The sequence below is a fragment of the Helianthus annuus genome, chromosome 8, assembly GCF_002127325.2.
Source record: "Helianthus annuus cultivar XRQ/B chromosome 8, HanXRQr2.0-SUNRISE, whole genome shotgun sequence".
NCBI classification, from domain to species: Eukaryota; Viridiplantae; Streptophyta; class Magnoliopsida; order Asterales; family Asteraceae; genus Helianthus; species Helianthus annuus.
Genome location: NC_035440.2, coordinates 38,499,050 through 38,518,562, shown reverse-complemented (window position 1 = coordinate 38,518,562; position 19,513 = coordinate 38,499,050). Strand labels below are relative to the sequence as shown.

Here is a 19,513-nt window from a genome sequence, read left to right as displayed (position 1 = left end):
AACCTTCACCAAATACCACCATGCCTAACACCACTACCGAATTTACTTCACCACATGATGTTACACCAACCAATACCACTACATTGTCTGCCACTACCCAAGTTGAACCTACACATACCTTTAACCCTTCTACCACAATTCCACCATTTTCCCATTTCTTCCCAACTACGGGTCAATCATCTTCAACCTATTCAATACCCCCAAATTCAACTGTTGTTCATGCTACTTCTACATTTAGACCATCGAACCAATCGAGTTTTCAATATTCATCTTTTCCATTCGGGCAATCTTCTGGTATAGGAGGAGATGGATATGATGAAGGATATGAGGAGTTTGAGGGATATGAGGAAGAAGGATACGCATATGGGGTGATGGAGATCAAGGGGAGTTTACTTATGTACAAGGTCAAGCTTAAAGAATGCCAAGTGTTGGTGGGATTCCACAACAACAAATTATACCACAACATATTCGGCTAAGGCCTCAAGGGCCACAATTGCAACGTCCTACACCGTTACAACAAATTCGTCCGCAAAATGTACAACATCAATTTCAAAGGCCAATTCAACAACAACCGATGCAGCAACAATTTCAACCACCATTTGCACCTCAAGGGCCTATGCAAAGACCAATGAGTCCTATTCGTCCAAGGGTTCGGATTGGTGTACCAAGAAGACATCTTCGAGAACATGCAAGAGGTATAGAAGCACATTTCAGGCCGGTGATCACTCATAATCCTTCACTGGTAGTTATTCCTCACAATGACCAAGGGAGGACATTTGAAGTGAGAACCAATTCGTTGCAAAGTTTACCAAAGTATAAGGGTCTAGCAACGGAAGAGCCTTATTTCCATTTGGAGGCTTATGATTCGGTTTGCAACACTCTTGGGAGTCAAGGATTTTCGGCCGATGATGTCAAATTGGTGCTATTCCAATTCTCTGTGGAAGATAAAGCGAAAAAGTGGTTCTACACATTACCTTCGGCATCTATATATACATGGGCGGAAATGCAACAAATTTTCTTAGATGAATTTTACACCGCTCAAAAGACAAATGATGCTAGGAAGGGGTTGAGAAGTTTTCAACAACAACAAGGTGAGATGTTCCATGAGGCATTTGAACGGCTCAACATGATGATCAAAAATTGCCCTCATCATGGGATAGAGTTATGGGAATTGATGAATGCTTTCCATGAGGGGTTAAGTGCCGAAGATGCTCGCGATTTAATGTCTATTACCAATGGCACTTTTGGCACAAACTATGAGCATGACGATTGGGAATTCTTGGAGCAAATGGCGATCACATCAAAAAGAAAAGCTCAAGCATCAAGGAGAGCACGACCGGCTATTACCCGAACTCAAGTGCATGCGGTAGACGATGGTAATGTTCAAACTTCTAACCAAATTTATGATGTTTGTGGACTTTGTAATGAGTTAGGACATGCGGCTGAAAATTGCCAAGGAGTGGTGGAAGGGCAATATGAGGAGGTGAATGCTTTGCAAGGGCAAAGAGGGGGTGGTAGAAATTACAATATGAATTCTAACACTTACCACCCCAGTTTGAGAAACCATCCAAACTTCCGCTACGGGAATCCCTCGAATCAAGCCAACCCAAATTTTCAAGGAGCTCAAGGTAATTTTGCACCTCGCCAACAATACAATCAAGGGAACTATCGAGGTGGAAGTAATTATGGCTACCAAGGGCAATCTCACCAAACGGGTCAAGGTGGTTCGGGTCAAACTTCATCAAGTGGAAATGAGGTCATGGAGATGTTCAAGGCAATGCAACTAGAGATGCAGCGAAGAAATCAAATGGATGATGTTCGCATGCAAAAAGATGAAATCCGTGACAAAGCGATTCAGTCGTTGACCACTCAAATGGGTTAACTTGCAAGTGACGTGGCATTATTGAAGAAAGCAAAATGTCAATTACCAAGTGACACGGTGATAAATCCCAAGAACACAAAAAGCATTAACATCAATGTGGTAAGCACCGTTCCAAATATTAAATTTAATGAAACATTGCTAACTTCTTCGTATCAAGCGAATGCGGGTTTGGAAAAAGATGCCGAAGTCGAGAATGATAAAGAGTATGGAGCGCCAATCGTGCCTATCCGAGTGGGGAAACTAAAAATTCCTCATGCATTATTGGATTATGGGGCGAGCATGAGTGTGTTACCAGGTGATCTATACGACATGTATGATTTTGGTCCGCTTCAGGATGTAGACTCCATGGTGAGTTTGGCGGATGAAAGTTGGAGGCGTCCACGGGGAATTGTTAAGAATGTTATGATTCGGATGGGAGAATTCGAATACCCGGTGGATTTTCTGGTTTTAGATTATGCTACTACCATGATGGCGTCACAACAAAGGGTGATTTTGGGTCGACCGTTTCTCTATACGGCAAATGCTCAAATCGATTGTAGAGAATGAATCATTACCAAGACCGAAAAGAACCATAAGTTGTCATTTGATGGTCAGACTAAGATGATTAGATACGATTTTGTTGAGGCGAAGGATAGCGGGTTTAGTGAAAAGGTGTTTCAAAAGAATGAGAAGAAATTACCCACCGGGTCGTGAAGAAAAGCATAAGGGTTCAAGCAAGAGTGTATTTGATTACCCACCGATTCGAAACGAGACGGATGCATTTTGCTCAATGGCACGAAGAAGTGATGGAGATGGTAGGAACCGCTTCTTTGAGCCACCTTAAATGGGGGTGGCACGGTCTGGCTGAAGACCTGAAAACTTAGCGCTACTCGGGAGGCAACCCGAGGTTTTTCACGGATCTTGTTATTTCTTTAGTTTTCTATGTTTCAGGGCCATGGCAACACTCAAGTGTGGGGAAGATGTGCGGATATTTGTGTGAAGGTGGTGATAGGAAATTGGATCATTTACAATATCTGTTGTGTCAAACTTCACCAGGTCAATGTACTTTTTCCTTAGACTTGTCATGTTCTTTAGCTTTGAAATATTGTTAGTTTATTAGTTTGCTTTTGTTTATAAAAAAAAAAAAAACAAAGTTGATGTTTTTGGTGTTTAAGCGATATTCCCTTCAAAACCATACATTGGGGACAATGTATCCCAAGTGTGGGGATGAGGGGAAATTTTGAAAAATTTCTGAAAATTGTAATTTTTTTAAAATCAAGTGACAATGGTCCGAATTGAACATTTGAATACAAAACCGCATGACACACTTGCATCCCATATTCCCTTGTTCTTTCTTGGTGAGAGTTGAGCCATCTCTTTGAATTTATTAGAAATATTTTTCTTTGATGAGAGTGGCAATGGGTGGGGGTATATTAGAACTTGTGCTTAGATGCGGTTTGAGGCCTTAGCTTTGCAAGAATGTGAAAATGATAAGGGCATTTAGGTAGCCTCGTCATGATGAGTGCGAGTGTGGGATTTGGGGGGTTGGACCTCATAAATTATATATATGAGCATGGTAGTGAGACGGACGGGGGTTTGGACTTTAGTAGCCCATTTGAGGTTTGAGCCGATCTTTTGTTAACCCGTGCCTACTTTCTCTTAAAAAATTAACCCGTATTTGACCCGGTCTATTAGTATAATCATCTTGTTCTAGTATGCTTGTTTGTTATGTTTGTTAAATCGAAAGAAAAAAAGAGATATGAAAAAAAAGAAGAAAAAAAAGAGAAAAAGCAATGAAAAAAAAAAAGAAAAAGAGATTGATGTATTGTATATGGATGTTATGTTTAGATAGAAATAAAAGACCGGGTCGAATCATTAGTTACTACATATATTTCCATTTCCTACCCGTATGCCTAGCCGTGTTACAACCTTTAAGTCCCTTTGATTCGCATACATGTTTAGCAAATTCTTTAGGCGAAGGACCGATTTGAGTACAAGCATATTATTGTTCAACTACCCATTTACCTTAAGTGTGTTCTAGCTCATTTTTGCAAGTATTATTTGTCACTGAGAGGAGAGTTATTGTGAGGGGTGTGTTATGCGCGGTTTTAAGAAAGAATTAGTAAATAAGGACATTTGTTTGCTTGGTTTGTGCTTGATCGCTTGAATAAATTGTGTTTTGTTGAACGGGTTGCTTGGGGCAAGCAACGGTTAAGTGTGGGGATGTGACGGGTAGTCCGTAAGACAACCCTTAAGTGGTATAAATGATAATAAAATCCTACATTTAATCGGGTAGTTGTCTAGAATTAGATAACTACGGTTGTTTGTGTTTCAGGTACAAACGAGAGCTTAAAATGGAAGGATCACGGAGAATAAATGAAAAAATCAATTTTTGGAATTGAAGAATTAAGAGGATAGCATGATAGAGGAGGAAATTACGAGAACGTAGGCGAAAACGGTTAAGAAAATGGAGTTGAAACGAAAAAGTTATGATGAAAACAAGTTTTCATGTTGAAGCCTGCCGTAGGCTATGGCAAGGGCCGTAGCTTACGGCGCCGACTAGCACTTTTTGTCACCGTATGACAGTTTAAAGCCACCGTAAGCTACGGTGGCCACCGTAGCTTACGACGCTGACCTGCGTAAATGTGTAACTTCCACCTTTTAATGCGGATTTATGGTGTCTTTTCACCTTTAATCATTCCCATTTGGTTACACATAGTTCTAGGGGCGATTTCTAGTGTTCTTGGTGCTGGAAGACAATTTCCAATCATTCGGTTTGTGTTTTTAATTGTTATGAACATTGAAACTTGTGTGAGGATGATGATTCAAGCCATGAGTGGCTAAACTCTTGATGACTATCTTTGGTTGAAGGTTTGTATTAGACTTTATGCTTGATTTCCTAATTTCTAGAATAACAAACTTTGTCTTTATGATTGTTTGTTATGGTGTGTGATTGATTGTTTGTAAATTGTTGATTCTTATGTTAATCTAATTGAAACCATATGTTCTTGGTGTCGTTGGCAGTCGAGATATCATGGGTAGAATTAGGATTGGGTAAGGGTTAGTTGGTCATCGGGTAACAACCTCACGTTCTAGGAATCTGAGTACTTAGTTCCCTTTCATCACTACAAGTAATCACACATGAATTATGTCTATGTAGTTCTTTCTAGTGGAATGATAGCATAAATGTCAAAGCAAACCGGAAACTAACGATGGTCATTTGTCTCTAATTTGTTTACAACCAATACTTTCATTTTGCAATTAGACTAGTAATCTTAGTTTTAAAACTCAAATCAATCAAATCAACTCTTGAACTTTATTTTCTTGCAATTAGCTTAATTTAGTTAACTTAGATAAACCTTCAAATAACACATATTCCACAAACTCCCTGTGTTCGATACCCACTTGCCACTATCTATTTAGTAGTAATTGGATTAAATTTTATTGTGATCACGACATCATATCATGATGATATAGGGATTTTTTTTTGAAGCAAAAAGTTTGCATTTTCCCAAAATTTCCTAAGAGTGGATAGTTGAATAGGGCGTTTATAGTGAGAACGTTATGATATTTGGAGGATGTGATGATGTCTATGATGGAGTGAAAATCCATGTTCTTGTTGTGTTTACAAGATACAACAAGTAATTGTGAGAGGATTTTAGATCGAGAGCCATGGTGAAATTAGGTCAAATCTTTTGAGAATCTTTTGAATAGATAATCTTTTGATTGAAAGCAATGTTTGTTGAAAGAAAATTTGGAGTTTTTCTCTTTTGAAATGCTTTGATTTTGATAAGTATAAATGATAGGTGTAAACTCTGTTTGTCAAGGGTTTATATAGGGTTTGTGGAACAGGAGTGCCAGCGTGGCCAACGGTTACCTTTTGAGCTACGTGGCCAATTTTTATTTGTTATGGCAAACTATTGTTTAGAAAGTGGGTCCTTTAACGAAAACCCTTTAAAGAAGGAAGATGAGGTCTGTTTTCAAAAAGTCTATTTGAAACCTTCGTTGGGTCTTAACAGATGTTTTGAACGTCCAAAATTATCGTTTTAAAGTAAAAAGGGCGTTATGGTCAACTTTTAAGCATTTAACGGAAATGTGCAAAAGACTCGGACAAACAACGAACCGGTCATAGAGGGTTATACCATCATGTAACCTGGTCCTAAGAGAGTCCTAAGGCATATCTAAATCATACCATAACGGGTCAGAACTGAAGTCAAAGCAAAAGTCAAAGCTTTGCGACTTTCAGTTCCGAACCGGGTCAAAATAGGAAATGGTCGGATCAAACAAGCTCAGACTAGTTAATATACTTATTATCATGTTATATGAGTGTTAAAACAGGTTACACGCCATCTACATTACTGATTATGCATAAAATCGCAAATTAGCATTCTGTTGACTTTTTCTAAGCAAGTTTGACTCGACATTCGGACTAGTTAGAGTGGGAATCAGAGGGTGCCCTTTAAGGGGTTTAAAGCCCACATGATTACCAACATAGAACTACCTTTATTTCGATAAATCACTGGACCATTTGTGATTAACCGTTAAGTCAATCGTTAATTACGACGGATTGACTTTTAAGCTATAACTAAGCAAAAACTAAACCACAAAGGGTTAAACATACTTACAAGAGTCCTATGCACGACTTGTGAAGTTTAGAGAGAATGCTTGAGCTCCAGAATTGATCAGAAAGCAGAATGAAGGTGTGAAGAACTTGGTTGCAACTCATGGCCCTTTTATAGCAAATTTGGGACCTTAGATCATTGCCACACAAGTCTACCAGTGTTCTTAGATCACCAACATGTGTCCCTGAGTGCTAGGGGACGTTTAGGGGGCGCCCATGCTCTCATTATTGCACATAAAGTCGGTTAAAACACTCAATAGTGCTTCTGTCCGAATTTTCTGCATCTGGGGGGCTGATGCGGCCCGCGTAAATGATACATCAACTCTTACGCGGGTCGCCTGAATCCTAATGTCAGAGCCCATATCTTACCTGTGCTCGCGGCCCGCGTAAAGTCCCTTGTTTCTTTAACGCGGCCCGCCTGAGACCTGATTTTCAAGATTTTCAAATCTTTTGTAATCATTGCACTGGCCTTTGGGTTTCGAAGGGGTAACTTTGCGTTTTGGGCCTCTTTTATTTACGAATAAGGGCCTCGGAACCTTTACCCAACTTATTAACCCTTGGTTAATTTATCATTTCCCGGAAAGTCATAACTTTCAATGTTGGACGCTTTTAACCCTTTTTAACGAATTTGATCATAACTTTCTCGTTTTAAAACGGAACTTCGCGAAATTTATATCGTACATTCTAGTGAGCGTAATTTACTGTTACAAAGTCTCGGGTTTGTTAAAGGGTCACTCAGAGGTATAACTTAAACCTGTTGACACATTTAACCCCTGTAGGTTGTAATCTCTCACTTTCTTCCACATTTCGCTCCGTACGATCCATGATTCATTCGTTTGAAGGTACGAGCATCATTTAGGGTTACTATACAGTATAATTATCCCTCGTTGACATTTTTAACCCTCGAATTTACATACTTTCAAGGTTTGTCAACTTTAGTCCTTTATTTAGTATTTAATACCACGTGGAAACCTAAGACACGTGTCAATACATTATTGGACGCAAAATTTCGAGGTGTTACACTCTAGGATCTTTAGATCCTACACTCCTGAACCAACTCTTGTGATTAACCTTGTCCTGTTCTTTTACACAATAGGTCAACACGCTCAGCCACCTGCATGCACCTTCAAGACTTTCATGGACTGTCGTCCTAGTACTTTCAGTGGCACAGAAAGGGCAGTTGGACTCCTCCACTGGTTCGAGAAGCTCGAGTCAGTCTTCGAAATGTGTGAATGCCCTGAGGCTCGTAGGGTGAAGTACGCCACTGGTACTCTCGAAGGCGTTGCATTGACTTGGTGGAACGCACAAGTGCAAATGTTGGGGCTGGTAACTGCCAATGCCACCCCATGGAACGACTTTAAGGAACTGATCAAGCGGGAATACTGTAGTCATGATGACATCCACAAGTTGGAAGTGGAGTTCTTTAACCTGAAGATGACAGGGTCAGAAATAGAGGCGTATACGAAAAGATCAAACGAGCTGGCCATCTTGTGTCCAACTATGGTGGATCCTCCCATCAAGCGTATCGAGCTGTATCTCAGGGGTCTTGTACCAGAAATTCAAAGCCATGTGACTTCGGCTAACCTTGCTACCATCCAGGATGTTACTCGCCTTGCTCATCGTCTCACAGACCAGGCAGTGGAACAGAACAGACTGCCTAAGCGTATCGGTGCTACTACTACTACTACTTTTGCTACTCCCAGTGATAACAAGTGAAAATGGGATGGAGCCTCCAGCAAGGGTTCGACTTCAGTTCAGTCCCAGGCACAGCAGCGAAAGCTTGATGGCTATCAGAGCCCTGGTCAGCAATCTTCTGGTAGTCAAATTCAGGGTGGATATTGAGGAAACCTCCCGAAGTGCAACACATGCAACAAGCACCACAATGGTCAGTGCAACAAGGGTCGTTGTCAGAGATGTCTCAAGATGGGTCATGAAGCTAAGGATTGCAGGAGCTCACGACCTGCGAATCAGAACCAACAACAACAACCACCCACTCCACAGAACCAGCAGCGGCAACAGCGAGGCAACAGGGGATGCTTTCAGTGTGGTGCTGAAGGCCACTTTAAGCGGGATTGCCCCTAGTTAAACCAGAACCAGAATAACAACAACAATAATCAGGGCAATGGGAACAACAACGGGGGAAATAATGATGAACCAATGGTGCCAGGAGTCGAGCGTTCGTGCTGGGGCAAGGTGAAGCAAGGAATGATCCTAATGTGGTGATGGGTAAGTTTCTTCTCGATGACTTTTATGTTACTGTTTTATTTGACGCGGGTGCGGATACCAGTTATATGTCTCTGAAAGTTAGTCAAATGCTCAAGCGCACACCAACACTTTTGAACACCAAGCATGTCGTAGAGTTAGCTAATGGTAAAAGTCTAGAGGCCACGCACATAGTTCAGGTTTGTAATCTTATCCTCGCTGGTCAGACTTTCTCTATCGATCTCATTCCTATAGTTCTGGGTAGTTTCGACATCGTCATTGGGACGGATTGGTTATCCCAACAGCAAGCAGTGATCCTATACAAAGAGAAGATCGTTCGTATTCCCCGTTCTGGTAAAGAACCTCTCGAAGTTCAAGGCGACAAGAGCGGTGCTGTGGTAGGCATCATCTCCTTTCTTAAGGCCCAGAAGTGTTTGCGAAAGAGTCACACCGCTATTTTGGCACTTGTTATTGACGCATCAACGAAAGAGAAGAGATTAGAGGATATTCCAGTAGTACGCGACTTTCCTCAAGTGTTTCCTGAAGATTTACCTGGGCTACCGCCTCATCGCCAGGTCGAGTTCCAAATCGAGCTAGCTCCTGGAGCAGCACCAATAGCTCGTGCACCGTATCGCTTAGCTCCAACCGAACTAGAATAACTGTCCAAACAATTGCAAGAACTTTTGGATAAATGTTTTATTCGTCCTAGCTCTTCGCCTTGGGGAGCTCCAGTGTTGTTTGTGAAGAAGAAAGACGGTACCTTCAGGATGTGTATTGACTACCGCGAACTCAACAAGGTGACTGTGAAGAATCGATATCCTCTTCCACGCATTGATGACTTGTTCGACCAGTTGCAAGGGTCGAGCTACTACTCAAAGATTGACCTGAGGTTAGGCTACCATCAACTGAGAGTCCGGGACGAGGACGTCTCCAAAACACCATTCAGAACACGCTACGGCCATTACGAGTTTCTAGTCATGCCATTCGGGTTAACAAACGCACCTGCAGTCTTCATGGATCTTATGAACAAAGTGTGCAAGCCTTACTTAGATAAGTTTGTGATTGTATTCATCGACGACATTCTGATCTACTCTAAGAGTCGGGAGGAACACGAGCAGCATTTACGACTCATTTTGGAACTCCTTCGAGAAGAATAGCTGTACGCCAAGTTTTCAAAATGCGACTTCTGGCTTCGTGAAGTCCACTTTCTAGGCCATGTGGTAAACAAGGAGGGGATTCATGTTGATCCATCCAAAGTAGACTCGATTAAGAACTGGCCTGCACCTCGCACACCAACGGAAATTCGCCAATTATTGGGTTTGGCAGGTTACTACAGGAGGTTCATCAAGGATTTTTCCAAGATAGCGCAACCTCTCACTTTACTAACTCAGAAAGGAGTCACTTACCGTTGGGGTGAGCCACAGGAATCCGCCTTTCAGCACCTAAAGGATAGACTTTGTAGCGCACCTATCCTCTCATTGCCTGAAGGCTCAGACGATTTTGTAGTTTATTGCGACGCATCAATTCAGGGTCTTGGTTGTGTATTGATGCAACGGGATAAAGTCATTGCTTACGCCTCGCGCCAACTTAAGATTCACGAACGGAATTACACCACACACGACTTAGAGCTGGGAGCTGTTATTTTCGCACTTAAGATATGGAGACATTACCTGTACGGTACCAAGTGCACCATTTACACCGATCACAGGAGTCTCGAGCATATCTTCAAGCAAAAGGAATTGAACATGCGACAACGTCGATGGGTCGAGTTATTGAATGATTACGAATGTGCCATCAAGTACCATCCAGGCAAGGCCAATGTTGTGGCTGACGCCCTCAGTCGAAAGGATACTACACCTAGGCGTGTGCGAGCATTGCATCTTACCATCCAGTCTAGTCTTCCTTCACAGATACGAGATGCTTAGGTAGAAGCATTGAAACCAGAAAACGTCAGGGCTGAAGCTCTACGCTGCTCAAGACAACGGTTAGAACAAAAGGAAGACAACGCCTACTACGTTACAGGACGCATCTGGCTCCCACTTTATGGCAATTTACGCGAACTTGTGATGGATGAAGCGCATAAGTCTTGTTACTTAGTACATCCAGGTTCGGATAAGATGTACCATGATCTCAGAACCACGTATTGGTGGCCTAGCATGAAAGCTCATATAGCAACTAACGTTAGCAAGTGTTTGACTTGCGCGAGAGTCAAGACCGAATACCAGAAACCATCGGGCCTACTCCAGCAACCAAAGATACCACAATGGAAATGGGAGGAAATTTCCATGGATTTTGTTACTGGCCTGCCTAGATCTCAACGTGGAAACGATACTATTTGGGTGATCGTGGATCGACTCACTAAGTCTGCACACTTCTTGGCTATCAAGGAAACAGACAAGTTCTCTACTTTAGCAGATGTTTACCTTAAGGAAGTTGTCTCGAGGTACGGGGTGCCAACCTCCATTATTTCTGATCGTGATGCACGTTTTACTTCTGAGCTATGGCAAGCAATGCACAAATATTTTGGGTGACGATTAGACATGAGCACAGCTTATCACCCTCAGACGGATGGGCAGTCTGAGCGCACTATTCAAACTCTAGAAGACATGCTACGTGCATATGTAATCGATTTCGGCAACGGCTGGGAAAAACATCTTCCGTTAGTGGAGTTTTCGTATAATAACAGTTACCACACCAGCATTCAAGCCGCTCCATTTGAGGCATTGTACGGGCGTAAATGCCGATCACCTCTTTGTTGGGCAGAGGTGGGTGATAGTCAGATCACGGGTCCAGAATTGTAGTAGACGCAACGGAAAGAATTGCTCAGATACGACAACGAATGGCGGCAGCTCATGACCGTCAGAAAAGCTACGCTGATAAGCGCAGGAAACCACTCGAGTTCCAGGTTGGGGATCGAGTGCTACTCAAAGTCTCACCTTGGAAAGGTGTAGTTCGTTTTGGTAAACAAGGCAAGCTCAATCCGCGTTATGTCGGACCGTTCGAAATCATCGAGAAAATAGGCAAAGTGGCCTACAAACTAAACCTACCCGCAGAACTCAATGGAGTTCACAACGTCTTTCACGTGTCAAATCTGAAGAAGTGTTTGTCAGATGAGACCTTGATAGTTCCTTTGAAGGAGCTCACAATCGACGATCAGTTGCGATTCATCGAGGAACCATTTGATGTTGTATCTGAGTTTGTTTTTGATTGTATTTTATGTTTGTAAATAAGATGAAAATGGATGAGTGTGCAGCGGAAATTAAGATGAAAACAAACTTTGCATACAATCAAACGAGAGTAATACTTTTATCAAACATCTTTACACAATGAACCGAAAGATTGAATTTATTTCAAACACGATTACAATGATTGATGAATGATTGCAAACTCCCCCTCAGCCAGAGCTCAGTAGTTTGTTCGTGCAAAGAAGACGAATGATGCAAAGAGCTAATAGAACAGTACAAAGTACTGAACTATTTATAGGCACTTGCAAACTACTGAGCATCTTAGCTGACGTCACCATGAAAGTGACATCTAACCTCCTAACAAACTCTAACCTCTGATCTATACAGACACTGCTTGTGTTTACTACTGCTAATACATTCTAATACAAAACAGACTTAGAACAGCTGCTGCAACCTTCTACTGCTGTGAACCCAGCAGCACTTGTCCAGACCAGCAGTGCTTGACTCAAGGCAGTAGATTGAATCAGCAGGACTTTAGTCTTCCATCAGATCTTTAGTTGAGCAGCAGTTATGGGTCAGCAGTTTAGCAAGATCAGCAGATAGGAGATCATCAGTAGTTGTAATCACTTTCAAGGGGAGAGATATGTATATCAACATCTGCTTTATTCAGGATCCACTGCTCTGATCCAGTTTTGGCTTTAATTATCTGTTCCTCTGATAGGGTTCAATCCCAACAATCTCCCCCTGGAACAGATAATGCCAACACCCTTCATTATTTGTGGACATTTTATTGCCTCATTAACAGCTCCCTTATTTGACCTTTAAATTGTAATTCAAAGTCAAGGGCATCTGTATCTTCATCATCCCTGCTAAGTGGAAGATCAAGGATATCCTGCAAATCTTCAAGACTCAGGCCAAGAGCTTGTTCCCTTGATATTTTCTCCACTTCTCCACCAGACCTGAGCAAAGTCAATACGCAAGTCTGTTTGTATTTTTGAGCCTGGTGGGTTTCTTGGAGATGCTTATTTGCATAAGTATTTGGAGAGGCTGGCCGATTCATTACTGGCGGGGCAGTAGTTGCAGATTGCTTCAATTCAAGAGTTTCTCTAATCATTCTTTGTATGCCTTCTTTCACAAGGTCATCCCCAGCCATTAACTCTTGAATTGTTTCGGCATCCAACTGTTTTTGGCTCCTTCTTTTGTAGATGGCAGCACCAAGAGGAGCAGTGGTTCTTTTGACCTGCAGCTTTGGTGGTCTTTTTGAGATCGCTGCTTCAGGATAGTCAGGTTTTTGAGGAACTTTTGGATCTTTCTTTCTTAATTCCTCCAAGCTTTTATAGGTTGTCCTGACCACATCTTCTTTCCATCTAGCAACTTGTCTTTTGGTACCATAATCAGCAGCAATTAGTTCTTCTTTCATTCTCTTTAGTTCCAACTGTTTGTCAGGTACATTCTTTTTGAACTTTGCCCAATCAGGAGGAGTGTGAGTGACTTTCCTTTTTATCATGTCTTGAATTCTTGCTGCTTCAGCTTCAAGCTCAGGAATAGTCCACTCTTTGTACATGTGTCTCTCTCCTTTGTATCTTTTGTGAAACATAATGCTTTCAATGTAGTCTTTCTTCAAAGTTTCAGCTGCTCTTTCTAAAATTTGTTGACTGACATTCTTTGCAGAACGTTCTAAGGAACTGACTTGTGTGAGCAGATATTGGTAGTATCTTGATACTTCTTTGTCAGATTTCCCTTGTGTGTTTCTTTTCGAGATATCCTCTGCTTGCTTGGCCTTTATCTTCAAATATTCATCAACATTTTTTGGGCCAGGGATATCCTTTGATTGAAGGCAAACTCTTTTTGGCAGGGTCATCCTCAGCATAAAAGGATTTTATTTCTTCTCTAACAGCTTCTAGTTCAAGAGGAAATTGAACACCTGCAGGAGGTAAGGGCTTGTGCATTGGAACAGAAGAGAGTGGGACTGGTTTTGGTATATTGACAAGAGCTAAAGGTTTTGAAGATGTTTGGGATGGTGAAGTGACATCATCTTTAGGAATTAGCCTTCTCCTCTTTATTTGAGGAGAGACTGATGATGTTTTGGATGGAAAGGTGGTTGTAGTGGCAGTGGTTTGTGATAGACTAACAGTTGTTGAAACAACTGGTGTTCCAACCACTGTTGTCTTTACAGCAGAAGTTATAACAATTGCTGTCTTCTGCCTTTTGACAGGAGGTGATTTTAATTTTGGTGGTGATGGTGGTAAAGCAGTGGATGTAGTGTGTGTTGAGATGGTGTGTGTTGAAGTGGGAGCAGATGTTGAAACTACTGAAGTACCAACAACAGCTGATACAACAGGAGTTACAACAGCTGTTTTAGGTGGTGGTTTTTGAGCAGACTTTGAACGTCTGACTGGAATGGATTTGGGTAGCCTTACTCTTCTTGTAGGCTTCTTCTTTTCATGAATAAGATTTTCATCATCTCTTGACCCTGAAGTACCCTGATCCGGATAATCCACCCTGGCTTTCTTTTTGGCCTCTCTATCCCTTTTCACACATGCAAGTGCTTCTGCAAGTGCATTTGTGGTCACATCAATTTTCTTACTCCCATCTGGCAAAGGAATCTGTTTGGTCATATTTGAATTTTCTGGTGCAAGGTAGAGATCATCTGTTATTCCTTTCGTTCTCCACTCCTGAATTTTCTCCCCCTTTTTGGCATTATCTTCGGGGAGTTGATCAATGAAGAACACTGGTGGAGGAGCAGTACCAGAGTTGTGCAGGAGCTGAGTTATGAGAGCCTTGAGATTAGCCTGAGTGTCTTTGAACCTAGACTCCATAGCATTTCTCAGCTCCTGAACATGTTTTTCATGTTGCTAATCTGCTACTTGTGCTTGATGATGGAGAAAAGGTTGAAAGAGATTCTAGAGCTCATTTGTAGCAGGTGCCTGTTGGAGAGCAGGTGCTTGAGGTGGAACAGCAGTGGATTGTACCTTTTGTACCTGTAACAACTGTTGGAGCATATCTTTAAGCTCTGCAACAGAGTTATCAAGTTTTTCAACACGAGCCGTCAATTTCTGGTACTTTAAATCATCACCCAATTTAATGGGATCATCTGATTTCCCACTAACAGTGGTTTTATCAGTAGTTGAAGTAGGGAGTTTACTCCAAACATTAACCACTGATGCCCCTTTTTCTTGGTACTGGGGTCTTCTTCCTTCAACACTTGACAACCGTTTAATGTGGCCAACAGGATAAATAAATCCACTGGTGGTTGGCAGAGGTGCTATAAAAGGAATTGCCTCCAAGGAGTCTTATTGATGTAACCACTGTCCAACTGTAAACCAGTGGGTTCAACAGTTGTAGTGGCTGCTTCACTTGGATTACCACAAAGAGTTACTTGTAACTCAATGGGTGTAACCTCCTCAGGTTGTGTTGGTGGGTTAGCAATGAATGATACAACAGGCTCAGTCATTTGTTGAGGCATATTCTCAATGATAGGTGAGTGAGAAGGACTGGGTAATGCCTGGTTCAAATCAATTGCATCCAACAGTAGTTGTGTTTTTGGTGGAATTGTGGATGTGATGGTTGGTGTAGAAAGCGGACTTGCTCCGGGCATTGAGCTGTGGATGATGGAAACGAGTGTATCCAGAGCATCATAATGTGGTGGCCCTTTGTGTACAACCTGTTCTTTTTGTGAAGAAGCAGGAGGAGTTATGGTTATGGGTTGAGATATTTGTACCAACTGCTGTGAGGAAGAAGCAGCAGTGGTTTCTTGTGACATTTGTGTTGTCACAAGCAATAACTCTGGTATCTCATCCTCCAGAGTTGCCGTTTTGATTGGTTTAGGGGGTTTTTTATTTTTCTTTTTGTAAAGCCTTTTGGGTTTTGTAGGTGTGGGTTTCAAAACAGTTGGTCTGCTGCTTTGATCACCTAGAGCAGTAGGCTCAGCAGCAGATACCTGAGGAGCAGTGGTAGCTGCTAAATTCTGCTCAGGCACCCCTGCTTGTGTTTTGCAAGGTGCTAACATACGTGAAAAAGTTTCAGATGTTAGGCAGTTTATTACAGTTATTTCACCTTGGTTTATTAAAGCTAAATCATCCTTACTGAATTTCTTTTCAAAATAGTAACTTAAAAACCTTGGAAACAGTAAGAATGATTTGGCTTCAACATTATTAACCAAATCTTTAAAGATTTCCCGAGAATAGTTATAATTTTCTTCTTGAAGAATTGCATATCCCAGATTTTGAATCTTTATAGGGATCTCATTAAAAGAAGTGGTTTTGTTTGAAACACAGAGTAGGAGGGTATGAAATAGGAATCTGGGTGCAGAAGGAAAATAACCTTTTTCTAAGGTTAGTTTCTTCATCATTGTGGCTTCATACCCTCGTTCAATGAAGTCAATGTGCAACTCGTTTTTAGTGAAGGAAGTTTTACCTGCCTGGTCATCGAGTTGAAAGACTTCGGAGATGGATTGTGGCGTGATTTGGACCTTTTTACCCTTTATAGAAGAGCGAATGGCGGTTGCAATGTCCCCTTGATTTTCAAGAGTTGCATTCTTCCAAAACTCCCTTTGGGTCGCCAAATAGATTGGTGCATCGGCGGTGAGCAAAGTTTTGTACTTTGATTTTGCCATGATGTTGATGATGGAATCGAAAACATCGGTGGTTCCTGGTTTTATGAGAAGACCCAGGAGATTGTGAGATTTCTTGTATGGAATTTCAGTGGAGATTGCCTTTTGAGAGGCTGTTTTCGATGATTTTGATGTGGGTTTTGCAGATGACTTCGATTTTGTCATTTTTGAAACGAATGATCGAAGGAATTTGTGAGAGATGAGAAGAAAAACTACTTTGAGAAGAGAATTTTTAAGAATTCAATTCGACAGTAAAACCCTGTTTTGATGGTGAGTGGGGAATTTTATAGGAAAGAGAATGAATGCTGACGTGGCAGCCGTTACAAAAGGTCTGACTGCTGTGTAGTGCCCACGTGACAGCCACTGGTGAAAATGAAGGACAGTACTTTTGATGAAAGCAACTGATGAAAGCAGTGGAAAGGGGGCAGTGGATGATTTTCACTATCAGTGGATAGCATATCAGGGGATAAGACACTGCTTTTGAACAACAGAGGTTATCAAGAAATGAGAGAACAGAGGTTGCCTTTCAGCAGTGGGCAGGCTTTTTGAAGTAGAGCAGACTTTTGAACGATCAGTGGTTATAGCAGACTTTAAGGATTTTAATGAAATTTTCATTTTTAGCTATTTTTAGGGATGAATTTTTGATTTTCTGAAAACATTTTGTTGCTTTTATTCATAGAAAAACAAGATGTTGCTTGTTATTCCATGTTTAGCATCCCAATCCTAGAGACCAAGCTCTCAAAAGTGGCTGTATCAAGTGCTTTTCTGAGCACATCTGCCAGCTGGTCTTTAGTTGGGACATGATGCAGAGAAATCAAAACTTTTTCATAGCAATCCCTCACAAAGTGATGTCTGATGTCGATGTGCTTTGTGGTAGAGTGAGAAACTGGATTTTTTATGATATTTTCTGCTGCCTGGCTATCCAACATGAGTGGTGTCTTTAAGGCAGTGATACCAAAATCCAGCAACTGATTTTGAAGCCACAGGAGTTGGGCTGTACAGCTTGCAGCAGCAATGTATTCAGCCTCAGCAGTGGATGTTGAAACTGCTGCTTGCTTTTTGCTTTGCCAAGAGACTAAGCAATCACCTAGAAACTGGCACCCTCCTGAAGTGGACTTCCGTGTGGTGTGACATCCAGCAAAGTCACTGTCTGAAAAACCTGAAAGCTTGATATTCCCATTAGCTGGATACCAGATACCAAGTGTGGGAGCACCTTTTATGTATCTGAGAATCCTTTTTACAGCAATGAGATTTGATTTTCTGGGGGCTGATTGACTTCTTTCACAGACACATGTTGCAAACATGATGTCTGGTCTAGATGCAGTTAGGTACAATAAAGACCCAATCATGCTTCTATAAAGTGTTTGGTCAATCAGCTCATCCTTTTCATCAGACATGACTAGCTTATTTGTGGCCATAGGTGTGCTGCATGGTTTATAATCATTCATATCAAATTTAGTTAAAAGTTCTTTAGCATATTTGCTTTGATGAATGAAGGTTCCATTTTGCAATTGCTGTACTTGGAGACCAAGAAAGCATTGCAGCTCACCCATTGCACTCATTTCAAACTCAGCTGTCATGAGTTCTCTAAACTCTTCACACATTTTGGTACATGTGCTTCCAAAAATAATGTCATCCACATAAATTTGGACAATCATTAAATCTTTCCCTCTCCATTTAAGAAACAGTGTTTTATCAATGGTACCTCTTTTGAAACCATTTGAGAGTAGAAAGTTGGAAAGAGTTTCATATTAGGCCCTTGGTGCTTGTTTCAGGCCATACAAGGCTTTGTTTAGCCTGTAGACATGATCAGGATAAAATGGATCCTCAAAGCCTGGAGGTTGACATACATACACCTCTTCTTGCAATGTACCATAGAGGAAAGCACTTTTGATATCCATCTGAAACACTTTCATGTTGTGGTTGACAGCAAAGGCCAGGAACAGTCTGATAGCTTCCAATCTTGCAACAGGGGCGAATGTTTTATCATAATCAATCCCCTCTTCCTGTCTGTAACCTTGAACCACAAGCCTGGCTTTGTTCTTGACAACAACGCCCCTTTCATCTGTTTTGTTCTTGAAGACCCACTTTGTGCCAATAGGACTAACCTCTTTTGGCAGTGGTACAAGCTCCCATACTTGTTGTCTTTTAAACTGTTGGAGCTCCTCTTGCATGGCTTCTACCCAGCTGTTGTCTTTTAGTGCCTCTTGGTACTTGACTGGCTGATGGAGTGATAGAAAGCCAGCAAAAAGACAAATGTTTTGGGTTTGGCTTCTTGTGAGCACCCCTTCATTGATGTTGCCAATGATTTGATCAGGTGGATGAGATCTCAAGAAGATTAAATCTCCTTGGTATGGTATGATGGCATTTGTTGGTGAAGGCTGCAAATGTGTATCATCTGAGCTAACCACTGCTGGAGACTTTGATGACCCAGCAGTGGCTTCAAAAGGTGGTGGAATGGGTGGTAATGAAGTGGACCACTGCTGACCTTTATCCACTGTTTGAGGACTTTTGTCAGCAGTGTTTGAGGATGTGGAAGCAGTGGTAGATGGGCTACTTTGGTCAACAACTGTTGAGGTAGCAGTGGTTGAGCTTTGGCAGCTGTTTTGAACAACTGGTGCTTTTCCCTTTGTGGCAAACCTTTGAGGGATGATGATTTCATACCCATAGTCTGGTGATGTATCCTCTGATGGACCTGCACTGTTAGTCTTGATAGCAGTATTTTCAAAAGTGAATTTTTTAAGATCAAACAGATCAGCAGGATTTGCTGGGACTTTCATTGATGAAAGTTCATTGAACTTTACATCCAAAGTCTCCTCCACTACCTTTGTCCGTGCGTTGAACACTTTGTAGGCCTTGGCAGTGGTTGAGTATCCCAGAAAATAACCACAACCAATTTTGGCTGCAAATTTTGAAATGGAATCTTTTAAGTTCAAAATAAAGCATGGGCAGCCAAACACCTTGAAGTATGAGATCAATGGTTTGATTTTATACAGAATTTCATAGGCAGTCTTTTTGTGCCTGGGGTTTAT

At 41.5% G+C, this 19,513-nt stretch overlaps 1 non-coding gene across 1 annotated transcript; it reads right to left on the bottom strand.

The window, feature by feature from the left end:
* Nucleotides 1-1,052: 1,052 nt before the first annotated feature.
* LOC118481431 lies at nucleotides 1,053-1,158 on the bottom strand. The gene has a single exon (XR_004865639.1). It is a non-coding gene; the product is annotated as a small nucleolar RNA R71 (small nucleolar RNA).
* Nucleotides 1,159-19,513: the final 18,355 nt, after the last annotated feature.